The 13232-nt window shown below is 49.8% G+C and overlaps 1 pseudogene; it reads left to right on the forward strand.

Annotated features, from left to right (window-relative positions):
- The first annotated feature begins 4095 nt into the window (after positions 1–4095).
- On the forward strand, positions 4096–12758 carry LOC149354998 (uncharacterized; annotated as a pseudogene).
- Positions 12759–13232: the final 474 nt, after the last annotated feature.

Genomic DNA, 13232 nt, shown 5'->3' on the forward strand with positions numbered 1-13232 from the left:
CGCCATTACTAACATATTGTTTCATTAAGCTCGTGTTTAACCAGAGCAGACGAGGACACAGCCTCCAAGACAAGAACGACTCGCAAACATCAGTTGTGCTTCCCCATGCGGTTCTTTCGGGCTGGCCTACGGTCCGAAGCACACTTCTTACGCAGTGCAAATAGATATGGACAAATGCTTCTCGTTTTCACGGCTGCCACCACGCTAAGCGTGGCGCTAAACCCTCATAATTTCCGCGGGCAATTTCGAAGACTCGGTACATGCCATTCATTTTCTATGGTCATCTGGACTGATCGATGTGACTGTAGGAAGCATTTGATAGGTTACAAGATTACACGTTTAACGTATACCGGCGGCTGAAGTTCGCTGTATTCGCTATTGGCAGCCAACAGGTGACGCTAGTTGCTGATGTCGAGGAAAACTGCGCATGGCTTCCCGACGGTGCTTCTACCCTTGATTGCTCACTCGATTGGTCGAGGTTGCGCATCTGCGACCGTTAATCTACTCATGCTGAGCAGTCTTTGGCATGAATGCAAGAATAAACAAATACGGGTATGAAAGTTCCTATACCTCCCTTTGGCCACAAATTACAAACGCTGCCACAAATTCCTCCTCTAGTTACGCTCATAACGGATGACGCACGAGTTAGAGTTTCAGCGGAGGTTTGTACAGTTAGCCGGTACAGAAGTTGCTGGCGCTTTCTTCCATCGGGAACGAACCTAAACTGCAAGTACGCGCCACTACCCTCTTCCCCAGCGGCATGGGCAGCCAGACTCTCATGCACCGAAGGAGGCAGTGCTTTCCAACGCTCGATCACAAGCAGCGGTCCGTTCGCACTAATCTTCAACGATGATCGTTTTGGCACTTTGCCGGAAATTATAAGAATGAGCTCATATAGGTGTATTCACGTCGCTCGACTTTTATCTCTATCTTTGGATTGAACTTTGTATTAACAATAAAAAAAAGTATCGAACAATCTCTCTGGGGATGAAAGTAGATGGAAGAACACAAAAGGGACCCAGGACATTCTGCGAGAGGGCGACTAACCACCGTTAACGAGACCACCCGAGCTTGGCCTCTGGTTGCAAAGCTATCTAAGACAATACAGCAGCGAAGTGTTAATGTACTATCGCACTTAAAGTATTACGGGAGGCGTGTTCTCGGTAAAAATTATTTTGCAGCTTTACCTCGCGATCAACTCAGACACACTCGCGCCACGTAAACTTCTAATAGCGATAGCAGTCACTACCAGCTATTATAAGGAGGGAGGCGCAGAAATGTTCAATAAATAATTGCATCCACCGCGGTGGCTCAGTGCCTTGGGAGTTCGGCTTCGGAGCCCGAAATCGCGGGGTTTTCTCGGCTGCGGCAGCTGCTATTTTAGTTGAGACGAAATGTAGAAGTCCTTGGGCTTTGCGATGCCCCGTTGAAGAATCCTAGGTGGCCTTCACATTTCAGCGATCTTTGAGCGATAAAATAATTTCCTTTTTTATTTCAGCTTGATTAACAGAGCAAATAAAAAGAAAATAAGCATTCCCCGGTGCTTCTTTGATATGGTGACTTCATCCGTATGTCATAACGAGCCCCTCATTTCTCTTCCCTTTTCAGTACGGGCCTACGCATTGACGCATAGACTGCTGAGACCTGCAGGGACTCGAGTGCTAAAGTGCTGTCTTTGACTTTCTATATACGATCTTTCTATGTCCCTCCGAACCCTCGTTCGAACAAATTTTTTCCAACCGATATAGATCGTTTATGTTTATGTCGACCGACTGCTCCTGGCTACCAAATGTACACTTCAAAATCGTTTCGGCTTGCTCGTAGTTCGGTGAAAACAGCAGGCCTTCAACACAGACTGCTTCTCCTGTGAGAGACACCATCAGGTAGCGAAACTTTTTTTTTGCGGTACTCCTATTCTTTCAATTACACACTCTAAATTTTCTTAATTAGCATCATCAAGCAGTGGTTTTTCATTCCGAGCATTTTGACACTTTTCAATGCCCTTTATAAAGTTTTTCAGTTTTTTATTTCTTTAATTATTCCATTAATTACAATGGTTTCATGAACTGCCCATCGCCCATCACACACCAGTCAATCATCAATCACTAGAACCATAAATCATCATGACCGGATTTTTTGTACGGAGTCCCTGTGGATTTTCGTCACGCGATGCCGACTACGGCGACGGCTTTTCGACCGAACGAGCTGTATGCGCTACCGCATAAAAACAGAAAACTGGTACAGTGCACGTAGGCCGTCCCTCTGGATACACGCACTTCTGATGTGAAGCACACGCTGCTGCACGCCAGCAATGTACGATACCATGCCTTCTTTGCTGGAGCGGGGACTCCGTGATTGCAGGCATGGAAAAAGACCTGAACACGCGAATAAAAATAGCAGGAGGATGGCCTTGGCATCATGTACGTGTTTGTTTGTTTTCTTTCTCCACACACTGCATTTACTCACAAGCAATATACGAGGACCGCCCTCGTTCCCCTTGAAAAGGTATTAGATCTTGCTCACGCGTCCAGTTCTCTACTCTCGTCTACGACCGCTTGTATGCTAGGAATTATGAATTTTCACGCTCACCTACAGCCTCAACTCTAAGCGCTAACTCATTTCACCAGAATTACAAGGCCTGGACGGTTGAATCCGTGCATCGAAAATTAAAGCAGACATAACTCGTGCAAAGGGACCATAACTGATGCTCCAGTGCCATGCTGACCCGAGAGAGCACATTTTCTATTTCGGGCCACAAGTATCTTAACACCGCTGCGGTGGTTCAGTGGTTATGGCTCTCGGCTGCTGACTCAAAAGACGCCGGTTCCATCCAGGCCGCGGCGGTCGAATTTCTATGGAGGCGAAAATAGAGGCCCTTGTACTGTGCGATGTCAGTTCACGCTGAAGAATTCCAGGTGGTCGAAATTTCCGGAGACCTTCACTACGGCGTCCCCGATAGACTGAGTCGTTTTTGGGCGTTAAACCCCCAATAAGCAAGTCTCTTAGGGCAGCTTTGCTTAATATTTTCCTTCAAAGCCCGTCTCAGATGGCTCATGGAGATGACGACGAAAGGAGGCGAAAGGCCGCAAAAGCGGCTGTTGTCGACAAACGCAACAAAAAAGCTTAGGTTACAACGAGACAGGCAGCAAGCGGCGGCTTGTCGCTTCCAAGAGCTATGTCAGGTTTCATCATTTGCATGCTGGCTGGCCTGCGTCGGTAAGCAGCGCGATCCAGCATTTTCATGGGTACTCCATGGCGCACATATCTTTTGATGATGCGATTTATTACAGCGAATGGGTTCTTACCTATCTCAGCCTTCCTTCTTTTTCCACCTACAGGATAGGCTTATATTCTTTTTTCTTGTCTGTCGTTGATCCTGCGCTTCGTGCATGACTGCTGAAGGCAGCCTTGAATCAGCAGGCCCAGGTTTTTGTTGATCAGCAAGGCTGTGGCTAGCACTTCTCGCGTTCATATTGGGTTTCCCTTTAAATCATCGTGCCCGATTTCTCCTTTTTTATTTTATTATGGGGCAAATTGCCAATCTGCGGCGCAGCAACCTGTGCGTTACAAGCCCAGGTTCGCGTCCTTTACTGGCGTTCTTTGTACTGCTCTAAGTTTTGGTTGCGAAAAGCCAATGTTGACGGACCAAGGCGCGAAACTCGTCGTTTAAAATGCTACTTCATTTTCTACGCGCTCCTAGCAGCCAAACTAGGCCGGTTTTAATCTCGCCGTCAAGAAACTTCTGAGTTTTCTGGGCATCACACATGTTGCCCAAATCGCACACACTTTGGTAGTGACAAGACAATTCAGGTATCGTAGCGAATACGCTTTACGTAACTTAGCTAGCTTATGCTTGGCAATCTATCAGCAACCCTCGCAGGAATTTTCTGAATTTCACCTCCTAGGTTTCTGAAGCGCCTCTTGGCGTTTATTTCCAACCTCAATCCTTGGCAATCTGCCGTCGCTGAAAAAGAAAAAATGAGCGCCGTGCTTGGCTCCCGCGTGGCACGAGCCTGCGGAGCGGCCACGGCGCGCTCTTGCCCTGCAGCTCGCAGTGATAGCCGCGATCTTCAAGGCGCAATCGGCAACCTAGCAATGGAGCATTTCCCGGAAGACACACAACAGCCTTCCGGCGATGAGCAGCAGAGCAAGCCCATCACAGAAGCACCGCCGAAGCCGTCGCGCCCCGGGATCTTGAACTCGACCCAAAGTTCATTCGAGCCGCTGTAGCAAGCATCCACGAAGACGTTGAGGTTTCAGATGGATGAACCCGAGAACCCACTGCCTCTGGCGCCTTTGGCACCAACAACGCCGCCGGCACAGAATCCAGTCTCTGAAGCGGGCGTCCAGGCCTCTGCGCCCACCCAGTACAAGCCCAATGAAAGCAAAGATGAGGGCAGCAAAATCGACATATCATCGCCTATGTCCCTGAGCATCGAGGACAGCCTCAGCGAGAGCCGCAGTTCAGGCACTTCATCTTTGCTGTCGCAAGGCAGCGGTGACTCTGGCAGCCCAGAGCTGTCGGAGTGCATGGAGGGAAGAGGAGTCCCCTCGGCAGCGGGCGCGGCTGTACCAGCAGCCCCGGCCGCGCCGATGTTCAAACTGCTTGGAAGGCACAAATTCAAACTGCCTTCCTGGTTCCCCGAAGACGTCATGCACTACTTCGTAGCTCCAAGCCAAACCCAGGACAATAAAGCCCGAGACGCTGAGCCACGGCGCCCGCACGCGGAAAGCGGGGACGCCGAAGAGGAGGACAACTGGTCTACGTCGCTGCCGTTTGAAGACTCGCCCTGGTGACCGTCGCTTCCCCAGCAGACGCTGATGGCGCTCCTCGGTGGCCTCGCGATTATTTTTCTTCTCTCGGCAATGGTTCGCGATAGTCGGAGAAGCGGCGATGTAAGCACCATGGGGTGCCAGTTTGAGCACGACGTTGCGGTCAGTACCCTGAATGCCGACGAAAACCAGGAGTCCATGCCTTTTCCTTAGATCCCACTAAACGATATCGACGAGCCCCCACTAGAGACAGCTAGTCCTCAGAAGCCTACCTCGTTTGCGAAAGAAGACGCGTACTCCCTTCCCGTGCACAGAGAGAACCCGGCCGAAGCTGTAGCGCCCACTGAAGCTAGCGACTTTTCAGATCGGCCAAAGCTGCAAGAGGTCCTTGGAAAGGTGCGCCAAATCAGGAGCGACACTTCGCGCCCTCTGCGTGTATCAAAGGCGAGTCCGATTCTCGAGAGCAACTAGTTCGGTACAATAGTTTGTCGTTCGGGATATCGCCTGTGTTAGGCATTCATGCATACTAAACTGAGGTTTCTTACCGCAATCATGACAGCGAAACAAGAGGAGAAACAATAAAGCAGATAAGTCGCTGAATCATTCGCTCACTTGGAGCGGAAAACAGCGAAAAACTTCCTTGACCGCCGAGTAGGGATACTTTAGTAAATCAGTCTGGAGCGAAGGTTTGTGAAAGGCTTGAATGTGGCATTATTGCCGTACTTTGTCGTCTAAAGACTGCTGACATTGTTAGGATAAACACCGCCCATAAAAATTTTTTATGCCTTTCCTACCCACGATTCCCCTCCATGGACAAGCATATCCAGAATTCCTGAATAAAAAAAATGTAATATTTGAATATTCCAAGGTACTGTTTTTTGAATATTTGAATTTTCCAAGGTACTGTTTGAATGTGCCAAGGTACTGTAAGCCATGGGGAATTCTTCCGATACGTGATAAAATTTTTCTTTTAAACTTTTTTCCATCGCTCTCATCGAGTTGTTCGTATTGCTATAGACCCAACAGAGAACTTTTTTGACGATAGCAAAAACATTAATAGCAACAAAATGCAAGGTGCATGCAGACGCGATATCTGCCGATATGTTGATTGTTATAGTGCAGTCTCAGAAAAATTTCATTCGTTAACTGTTTGTCGTTGAAAAATGGTTTCGTTCAGAATTTCTGGAAATGAAAGGCACTGCATGTTCCGAGCGACATATGAGGGGTTTTTGTGTGTGCGTGTGCGTGCGTGTGTGTGTGTGTGTGCGTGTGCGTGCGTGCGTGCGTGTGCGCGTGCGCGTGCGTGCGTGCGTGTGAGAGAGAGTGTGTGTGTGTGTGTGTGTGTGTGTGTGTGTGTGTGTGTGTGTGTGTGTGTGTGTGTGTGTGTGTGTGTGTGTGTGTGTGTGTGTGTGTGTGTGTGTGTGTGTGTGTGTGTGTGTGTGTGTGTGTGTGTGTGTGTGCTGGTTTGGTTTATGGTTGGTTTATGGGGTTTAACGTCCCAAAGCGACTAAGGCTATGAGAGACGCCGTAGTGGAGGGCTCCGGAAATTTCGACCACCTGGGGTTCTTTAACGTGCACTGACATCGCACAGCACACGGGCCTCGAATTTATCCTCCAAAGAAATTCAACCGCCGCGGCAGGGATCGAACCCGCGTCTTTCGGGACAGCAGCCGAGCACAATAGCCACTGAGCCACCGCGCCGGCCCTGCGTGCGTGCGTGCGTGCGTGTGTGTGTGTGTGTGTGTGTGCGTGCGTGCGTGCGTGTGTGTATGTGTGTGTGTGTGTGTGTGTGTGCGTGCGCGTGCGCGTGCGTGCGTGCGTGTGAGAAGAGAGAGTGTGTGTGTGTGTGTGTGTGGTGTGTGTGTGTGTGTGTGTGTGTGTGTGTGTGTGTGTGTGTGTGTGTGTGTGTGTGTGTGTGTGTGTGTGTGTGTGTGTGTGCTGGTTTGGTTTATGGTTGGTTTATGGGGTTTAACGTCCCAAAGCGACTAAGGCTATGAGAGACGCCGTAGTGGAGGGCTCCGGAAATTTCGACCACCTGGGGTTCTTTAACGTGCACTGACATCGCACACACACGGGCCTCGAATTTCTCCTCCAAAGAAATTCAACCGCCGCGGCAGGGATCGAACCCGCGTCTTTCGGGACAGCAGCCGAGCACAATAGCCACTGAGCCACCGCGCCGGCCCTGCGTGCGTGCGTGCGTGTGTGTGTGTGTGTGTGTGCGTGCGTGCGTGCGTGTGTGTATGTGTGTGTGTGTGTGTGCGTGCGCGTGCGTGCGTGTGAGAGAGAGAGAGTGTGTGTGTGTGTGTGTGGTGTGTGTGTGTGTGTGTGTGTGTGTGTGTGTGTGTGTGTGTGTGTGTGTGTGTGTGTGTGTGTGTGTGTGTGTGTGTGTGTGTGTGTGTGTGTGTGTGTGTGTGTGTGTGTGTGCTGGTTTGGTTTATGGTTGGTTTATGGGGTTTAACGTCCCAAAGCGACTAAGGCTATGAGAGACGCCGTAGTGGAGGGCTCCGGAAATTTCGACCACCTGGGGTTCTTTAACGTGCACTGACATCGCACACACACGGGCCTCGAATTTCTCCTCCAAAGAAATTCAACCGCCGCGGCAGGGATCGAACCCGCGTCTTTCGGGACAGCAGCCGAGCACAATAGCCACTGAGCCACCGCGCCGGCCCTGCGTGCGTGCGTGCGTGCGTGTGTGCGTGTGTGTGTGTGTGCGTGCGTGCGTGCGTGCGTGTGTGTGTGTGTGTGTGTGTGTGTGTGTGTGTGTGTGTGTGTGTGTGTGTGTGTGTGTGTGTGTGTGTGTGTGTGTGTGTGTGTGTGTGTGTGTGTGTGTGTGTGTGTGTGTGTGTGTGTGTGTGTGTGTGTGTGTGTGTGTGTGTGCTGGTTTGGTTTATGGTTGGTTTATGGGGTTTAACGTCCCAAAGCGACTAAGGCTATGAGAGACGCCGTAGTGGAGGGCTCCGGAAATTTCGACCACCTGGGGTTCTTTAACGTGCACTGACATCGCACACACACGGGCCTCGAATTTCTCCTCCAAAGAAATTCAACCGCCGCGGCAGGGATCGAACCCGCGTCTTTCGGGACAGCAGCCGAGCACAATAGCCACTGAGCCACCGCGCCGGCCCTGCGTGCGTGCGTGCGTGCGTGCGTGTGTGTGTGTGTGTGTGTGTGTGTGTGTGTGTGTGTGTGTGTGTGTGTGTGTGTGTGTGTGTGTGTGTGTGTGTGTGTGTGTGTGTGTGTGTGTGTGGCAGTAATTGGCATGACATATTGCCGCGAATCTTTGTAGCGTTTGTTTGTAGTGCTTGTTTGTTCATGCTTCAAGGATGCCGACACGCCGCTTTATCGTTTCGTTTGTGACGGAAGACGCGCCTAGATTTATCTCAGTTGATCGCATCCAGGCTCAGCCGATTCTTCTTCGTGCCAGAATGTTCTAGTAACTTCTCAAGCTTTATCTCGAATGTTCGCTATCACCTTTAAAAAGAACCCGGCCGACAGCGGTGGGCATTCTGTTCGACGACCGCCGAGCACGCTTGTTGCTACGCCGCCGCCCAGTGATTCGGTTCTTTGCGGGCGCAAGCCAGCCCAAATAAAGAGTTTCGTTTCGGAGACATTCTCGCTGGTTTCCCCTTCGCCGAACTGCAGCCACCACTACGTGACAATATTGGTGCATTGCAAACATATGGTGACGTGAGCCTAGCAGAAGGCTCTGTAAACAACTGTGCGCATAAGTTCGCTACAAAAAGGCATCTGCTGCCGCCGCGGTGGCTCAGTGGTTATGGCGCTCGGCTGCTGACCCAAAAGACGCGGGTTCGATCCCGGCCGCGGCGGCTGGAATTTCTTTGGAGGAGAAATTCTAGAGGCCCGTGTACTGTGCGATATCAGTGCACGTTAAAGAACTCCAGGTGGTCGAAATTTCCGGAGCCCTTCACTACAGCGTCTCTCATAGCCTGAGTCGCTTTGGGACGTTAAACCCCATAAACCAAACCAAACCATAAGGCATCTGCTGAAACACAAGACATTTAAACATCAGTATTATGACACATAAGCTGCAGAACAGCGTCTTCCTTTCAGACAAAACGTGCCTGCGGCCCTCCTGTCTTCACGTACTGCCGCGCAACGCAGCCGGAATTTTACTACAACAATTCAACAGGAAACTGTTCGGCGACAACAAAACGAAACCAGCTTTGCAACCGCGGTCCCAACAGTTTTCCGTCGAAACAGAGCTGTCGCCTGAAGTGCGTGGAGACCAAGCGGCCAGAGAAGCCCTGCTTCCGTCCGGCCAGCTTCGTTATTTGTGTCAGGTGAGATTGCAAGCCAGCTCATGCGGTCACACACTTTAGATACACCAGCTGTCGGCTCCAGAGAACCAGTCACTGATGCGCTGCTAACTAACAAGCAGAAAGCCTGACTAGAGGCTAGAGTGCTTCGTGCAAGGCGAAGTTTGTAAGGAAAAAGGAACCCGCAACGGAGTTGTAGATAAAAAAAATTGCTTGTCTTTTCTTCAGAGTAGTAGCTTTAAATGTCCATTTCACATTGGTCCCGGGGGTGGCAGAAAACTATAACTGATGGGGAGTCCTCGGGAACTATAAAGGGACCTCAAGGACCACTGAAAATGTGAGCTAAGGACGGAGTGCTCTCTAGGATGTCGTGTGGGGTCATGTTACCAGCAGCTGGTGCTCTGAAACGCCCACAGTTCAGCTGCGTTATCGTGCTGAAATAGAATCTCGCGCACTGTATAATCTCTTGCACTGTATATAGAGAACTTAAAGCCGGATATGTATACGTGGAAAGGACACTAAGCACACTCGTTTTCACGTCCGTCTTTATGGCATTCTCGCAGTGCAGCGCACACGCTTCTCTGTCGGTCCAAATCACTAAACAAATAGCCTTGGCTGGTAGCGTCAGTGTTTCACGATTGTTTTTTACTTAGGGCGCCCTTATTATAGCGTGAGAACAACGCAGTGAGTTGTGGAAAGGGAAATAATAGAAATAACATTTACAGACTGTAAGAGAGCAGCGGCTGTCAGGTAACAAGCACGAGTCATTTAGCACATCCTAACTAAAATAAGAATTCGAAATGGGCAGGGCCTTTAATGCGACGATAGGGCAACCAATGGTAGGTAACGGAGTTGATTCCAAGTGAAGGCAAGCGTAGCAGTGGGCGGCAGGAAGTCAGGTAGGCGGATGAGATTAGGAAGTTTGCGTGGATAAGGCACGGCGGCATGCAGCTGAGAGCCTGACGCAGAAAACGGTTAGTTGATGGTCAGTGGGCGAGGTCTTTACAGTTGGACTGATTATTATTATAATATCGCTGCGGTTTCGCAATTATGTGCTATCAGTAATGGTGGCCGCATTACAATCTAATCTTAGGTGTAGGTTGTATACGGGAGAAAAAATAAATGTTCTCACTCAGGAGGGCAGGCGGCAAATTGAAGTTGCCTACTCAGATTACTTTTTGTTATATTAAAGACTGTTGTTTTCTTAGGAAGATTTTAGGAAGAGTCAAGGCGTGGACTTGTACAATCTGCGGTTAATAAGCCTTTTTGTACAAAAATAAAAGATGGAGTCTAGTACGATATCAAAGACAAGCAGGTACTAATCAAGTCCCGATTCGAAACAAATCAGATTTCTGAGCATAAACTTTTTAGCTCCGGCTGTGTTAAATATTAAACGCATTCTTGCACTGTGGAACATCTTTTGTTAGTATCCTCCTCCCACTTAGGAAAAAAGAGCACAGCGCAGTGAACCTGGCAGCAAGCCTGCCCTCCATTTCGTTATCACAGCTGTCGTCGGGATAATTTCCGCTGCGCGTGCCCGGGGGTTTGTCTCGAACAAAAACGAAGAGTAATTTTTTTTTATTCGAGACATTTGCCATTAGGCATAATGAGAAAGGGAGAGAAAGTTAGAAGCAGAAGTGTAAACACGCCTTGCTTAAAAATTGGCAAAAGTTCTCGATAAAGCGATTGTCATGTGTCCACTTGCGATAGTAGCCTGCAGCATCCCATCGCAGGCCCACCTTCCTTAGAAAGCGCCGTCTCACTGAGGCTGTAGCCGGGTAAATCCACAGCAAATGTTTTTAAGGCGAAAGCCTTTAATGGGTCATCGTTGCCGTGAACAAAATGTGTCCCTCTTTTGAAGGGTGTCCACCGAGATATGTGAGACAGTTACTGCGTAATTTCCTTTCCTCAAATACAATTTTTATTTTCTTCATTACAGCCCGTCTTTCTCTTTCTTCTTTCACTCACACTTCCTCCTTTTCTGTATGGTGCGGTTCAGGTGTCCACCGAGGTGACAGAGAATTACAGAGCCATTACCTTTCCTCAAAAAGTGTTGCGTTCAAAGGGCAAGGCACCGCGACGAACTGGTGGTGGCGTTCCGTGGACTTCCTTGGAGCGCTACATCACGCTGTCGCGTTCCACTCATAAAGGTCAAGGCCCCCCCCCCCCCCCCCCCGCGGTGGCTCAGTGGTTACGGCGCTCGGCTGCTAACCCGAAAGACGCGGGTTCGATCCCGGCTGCGGCGGTTGAATTCCGATGAAGGCAAAATTCTAGAGGCCCGTGTACTGTGCGATGTCAGTGCACGTTAAAGAACCCCAGGTGGTCGAAATTTCCGGAGCCCTTCACTACGGCGTCCCTCATAGCCTGAGTCGCTTTGGGACGTTAAACCCCAATAAACCAAACTAAACCGAATCATAAAGGCCAAGATTAAGCGTCGTTAATTGGAAGTTAATTAGTATTTAGTCATCAATCAGTCATTAACCATAATTAGTAATTTGGCATTGCTTAGTAACTAGTCATTAATTATGTGTGGCGATGTTCCACAGTGGTGACGTCACCAGTGCCACAGAGGGCGTCAAAGTGGCGGGGAAAACACTTTCGCCTCTACGCATTTTAGAGAGCCAAAATGCCACCTGTATTTTTCTTCAGACAGGTCGGGCGCAGCACCACAGTACGACATATGTCAGTCACTTCTAAACGTTTGTCACGCCACCGATGATGCTCAGAGGGAGTCAGAGCCGCTCCTCAATGAATCCGGCGTGCAGATACCTCCTCTTCCCGAGTGAGGCTACGGGGGAGAAGCCTTTTTCTCGGAAACTTGGGACAGAACGAATCTGAGGGAAGAGGGAAAGGGAGCGAGATGTCTGATGTGTCAACGTGTGTCGTTGTATCCACATGAATATTATGCGGATAGTGAGCATGGCCGCGAGTTCAGTGTATACGCACAAGACAGGGGTATTTTGTGCATAGTTGGTGAATGGACTATGTAATTTGGAATGTGCGCCGGACAGCCTCAAGCTGATTAAGGGCCGCAAGGGAGTCAGTGTAAATGTGAAGAATATCGAAAGTGCGTACGAGTGGAAGGGAAGCAATTGCATTGTGTATCGCTTGAATCTCCAAGGCAAGGGGGCGCAAGGATCCACGCTATACGTAGGGCGGGAGTTCAGATGAGGATTGGAGGAACTGCGATGACTCCCAGCAGCGCTGTCTGTGATGCATCGGTGTATATTATGCACCCTGAAGGTAAATGCGCAGCTGACATCGGCGGCGAAGCAGAGGAGCGATTGTCTGTCAGTTGACAGTATGACCATGGAGGAAGAGTCTTCGAGTCTGTGTTCTCTATTCCTTTGCAGAAAAGACTCCAGCGATGTCCTCCGCTGGTACTTTGATGGAAAACGGTGCCTCCAGCGGCGCTCCCGGCCAGACCGATGTCCGTCGCATGGGAGGCAGTTGTTCACCACTGCGCAAGACTGCAGGAGGAGGTGCGAAGCAGCGAATTCCACCGAATGCCGTGCCCCAAACTCGACGGCATGCGGGTCCCCGCTGAAGGGCGCTTATTTCGCACACAGGGAGCCGAAAACGGACCTGTTCCGCTGCATCGGCATGTCGTCCATCGCAACCGGACGCACCGGGAACGTCTGTCTCAAGGGAGCCAACCGATTCTCTACCCTGCAAGCTTGCAGAAAGGCCTGCGTTTACGCCGAGAGATAATGTGTGGCGTTAGTGGACGTGTGAAATACAAGATGTCTGCGGGCGGGCCTCTTGCGTGGTCTTCTGGAACCGTAACACACGGAAACGGTATTTGGATGCACACACACTGCAAACCGGAAAACTCCCAGATAGGAGTAAATGGCTCATCGCGTAGCGCACTCCCGAAAAGGGGTTTGATATACTCCTCAGAATAGGAGTATATCATCTACTCCTCTGTTTCAGGGGGTACTTTCGGAGTGCTAGAAGGAGTAAAGTGTTACCGCTCTGCAGACGGGAGTTTATTTAGGAGTAAATTTGTGATCACGAAGGAGTATTATATACTCCTTAATAGAAGTATTATATACTCCTTTGCAGCTACCTTTATAGTACATTTCAGGAGTACGTGCCTGTTCCTTTTAAGTAGTTTTGACAGGAATTATTTTGAGAAATTTCCCTTACTATAGGGTTACATTTATGATTCACAGACGAGTATAT

The sequence above is a fragment of the Amblyomma mixtum genome, chromosome 3 (assembly GCF_055824585.1).
Source record: "Amblyomma mixtum isolate Tamu chromosome 3, ASM5582458v1, whole genome shotgun sequence".
Lineage (NCBI taxonomy): Eukaryota > Metazoa > Arthropoda > Arachnida > Ixodida > Ixodidae > Amblyomma > Amblyomma mixtum.